We start from the raw sequence: 4,065 nt of genomic DNA on the forward strand, positions 1-4,065 counted from the left end.
ATATCCCCCGAGGTGTGACGAGAAAAGGGAAGCAGGAAATCCCAGGGCTGGAAAATTCGTAAAAACATCGTCATCGTTATGAAAACCGCCATCATCATCCTCTTCATCATCATCATCGTCGTCAATGAAATAATCACTATCATAATTTTCCTCTTCTTCTTCTTCGTCGTCGTCGTCTTCGTCGTCATCATAGTATAAGTCGGCCTTCGCTAAATACAGACTCAGCCATCTTTTAAAATTCTGAAGAGAAAACAATTATTCATATTTCTTTTTTAATTATTGCTATTAATTACAAAAACATAATAATAATAGTAATAATAATAATAATAAAAGTAATAATAATAATAATAATAATAATAATGATGATAATGATAATCATTACCGCATCTTTCAGATGATAATACCGACTGTAATCATCATGATCATCATCGTCATCATCATCATTATTATTATTATTATTATTACTATTATTATTGTTATTATTATCTCCAAGTATTTTCTTGTCGGCTTTTTTAATAGCTTTGTGCGAGTGTTTGAATGGTAAATATTTGTTGATGTTGTTGTTGTTGTTGCTGATGCTTTTGTTGATAATGCTGCTTTTGTTGTTGTTGATGTTGTTGCTAACGATGTTGTTGTTGTTGTTGATGCTGTTGTTGTTGATGCTGTTGTTGTTGATGCTGTTGTTGTTGTTGTTGATGACAATTGCTTTATTGCTGGGCGGATACAAAGACGACAAAGGAAAAATATATCCTGATGTAAGGCTATTATTGTTATTATTATTATTATTATTATTAGTAGTAGTAGTAGTAGAAGCAACCGCAGCAGCAGCAGCATAAGTAGTAGCGGTAGTAGCAGTTGTTGTTGTAGAACTATCTTTGCTATTAACGAAATTGTTGTAGTTATTAGCATTCCTAATACTAAGTCCATTATTATTCTTCTTATTATTATTATGATTATTATCATTGTTGTTGTTGTTGTTGTTGATGTTGTCGTTGTTGTTGATGTTGTTGCTGTTTATTATTTGATTTTTTGTTGATACCAATGTGTCAGCTGTCATTGGTGCTAGCGTTGTTGTTGTTGTTGTTGCAGTTGAGGTTATAGTTGCTAGTGTTAATGAAGTTGATGTTGTTGTTGTTGTTGTCGTCCATGTTAATGATGATGATGATGTTGTTGCTGCTGACGGTGACGTCATTTTGTATGACGTAATTGTTGCCGACGACGACGACGCGGTTATTTCTAACTTAGCTTCCATTATTCTTGCCTTCAACTTGGCAATGTATTTATTAACGTTGTCTTTATTTGACGATGACGACGATGTAGTAGTAGTAGTAGTAGTAGTAGCAAGAGTTGCTGCTGCTGCTGCAACGACTACACTTGACGACAATGATAACGATGATGACGACGATGTTGTCGATGTTGTTGATGATGATGTAACTGGTGCTGTTGTTGCTGATGACATTAATGTAGTAGCAGTAGTGGTAGTAGTAGTAGTAGTAGTAGTAGTAGTAGTAGTAGTAGTAGTAGTAGTAGTAGAAGTAGTAGTAGAAAAAATTGCTGATGTTGTGATGGTTAAATTTGATGATGATGATGATGATGGCGGTGGTGGTAAAATTGAGATGAGTAACTCATTCTGACTAACGCAAATATAATCATTATCATTAATTTCTGTTGTCGCCGTTGCTGATGATGTTTTTGATGTTGTTAATGATGATGAAGAAGAAGAGGTTGATGATGCTGATGATGATGGTGATGGTGGTAGTGGTGATAATGATGCTGGTTTAATTTTTTCAGGACTCAAAAATTCGTTTTTGTCAACTTTTGAAATGAGATAACGTTGTTGATGTTGTTGTTGCTGCTGTTGTTGTTGTTGCTGTTGATGTTGTTGTTGATGTTGTTGTTGATGTTGTTGCTGTTGTTGTTCGCAATTGTTGATTATCCGAATCTTCTCATATCTTTTCTCCTTCTTCTCAAACGATTTCAGCTTTTTTCTCAAAACCAGTACCTCTTTAAAACCATCATCAGTGGCACAATCATCATCATCATCATCATCACGTGTTTCTTTGATGGTATCATCATCATCGTCGTCGTCGTCATCATCATCATCATTTGTTAGAAGATCACTACCATAACTAGCCGTAGCGTTATCATCATATGTAGCTTTATTGTTTAGTTTGCGTATGTTGTTGATGTTGTTGTTGTTGGCACCGTTAGAGGCGTTATTTTTGTTGTTTTTAATGCCTTTGGTGACGATTTTATCCTTTTCCGGGAGGCCATTTTTGCTTTTGTGGACGTCATCGTCGTCGTCGAATCTGTGGAATTTGGCCTTCGTATTTTCCGACATTGCCAGTGCAACTAAAAGTGAATTTGTTGAAAGCCACGGTGACAATTTAGGGAGTTGTTGTTGTTGTTGTTTTTGATGTAGTTGTTGTTGATGTTGTTGTTGATGATGTAGTTGTTGTTTTTGATGCAGTTGTTGTTGTTGATGTTGCTGATGCTGTTGTTGTTGATGTAGTTGTTGTTGAAGATGCTGCTGTTGTTGTTGTTTTGACACAATCGGAGGAAGATGCATATAATTCTTTTGTTGTTGTTGTTGCTGTTGTTTATGTTGTTGCAACATTTTCTTATCATCATTTGGCAGTTGACGGTTAGTCGGCTCAGATTTCAACAGCTGAAATTTGATTGGATTAATTGGTTGGTTGATTGATTGATTGGTTGATTGATTGAAACTACAATTATAGCAGCAACAATTTCATCATCATCATTGTCATCATCATTACTAACTTTCTTCTCCTTATTATGTTTCATCTTACTCTTAATCATCATCATTTTGTCTTTCATCTGTCCGTTTTCAATCAGTCGTTCAAACTCAGTTCTACGACTACTACTACTACTACTATTATTATTGATATTGTTGGCCACTTCCGGTTTTCGTTTTTCACGGCTGTGATTAGTTGGTCGGTTGATTGATTGATTGATGGATGGAATAATTAACTGATTAATTAATTGATTGACTGATTGAAAGATCAATTTGTTGACTGATTAGTTGGTTAATTAATTGATAGTAAAGGTTGATAGTTGGTTAGCTAGTCGATTGAATAATTAGATAGATAGATAAATTGATTGATTGATTGATTGACAATATTAAAAAAACTCTTTATTAAGTGAACAAACCAACCAACCATCCAACCAACCAAACAATCAACTAACCAATCAATCAACCAACCAACCAACCAATCAACCAACCAACCAACCAACCAACCATCCAACCAACCATCCAACCAACCAACCAACCAACCAACCAACCGACCTGGTCCCAAAACAACCAGCTTCAACCCCGCCATCATATCCCTCATCAAAAATCCTATACAAGTTATACTGATTGCCCTGCTTGCAAACGATCACAGTCATCGGTCGTGTCTCTAGGCCCACTGAGGTACTAGAAGAGGACGGTGAGGGCGCAGAAGATGAGGGGGTTGAGGTTGTCCCGCCCCTTGAAGCCCCCTTTGCGTCTATCTCCGCCAGGTATTCCACCACTTCTTGAATTGTTGGTGGTTCGTTTATCTGAACTGTCGTTGTTTGTGTTGTTGTTCATGTTGTTGTTTGTGTGCGTGTGTGTCTTTAAGTATGTATTTGTGTGTGTGTGTGTGTGTTTAAATATTTGTATGTATTTGTGTGTGTGCGTGTTCAAATAAAAAAAAAAACAAAAAAAAATTAGAGAAAAAAAACTTCAACAACGACAGAACATTGTAATCATCAATTCAATCATCACCATAACCATCATCATCATTACCATCATAATCATCATCATCATCATCATCATTCCCTAATTTCCCTAACTTCTTTTAGTGTTGATTGGACCCCCTCTCATACGCAGAACGAGTTTGATGTTGGCGCCACTTTTTATATTGTATTGATGTAACGATTTGTCGTTCGCTAGCTCTGTCGTCTGCCATACTAGATGCTGATGGCTGATTGGGATTCCTAAAATTAGAGGATGGATGGATGGTAATAGTAGTAGTAGAAGTAATAGTAGTAGGAGTAGTAGTAGTAGTGGTAGTAGTAGTA

Source organism: Helobdella robusta (assembly GCF_000326865.2).
Source record: "Helobdella robusta unplaced genomic scaffold HELROscaffold_33, whole genome shotgun sequence".
NCBI classification, from domain to species: Eukaryota; Metazoa; Annelida; class Clitellata; order Rhynchobdellida; family Glossiphoniidae; genus Helobdella; species Helobdella robusta.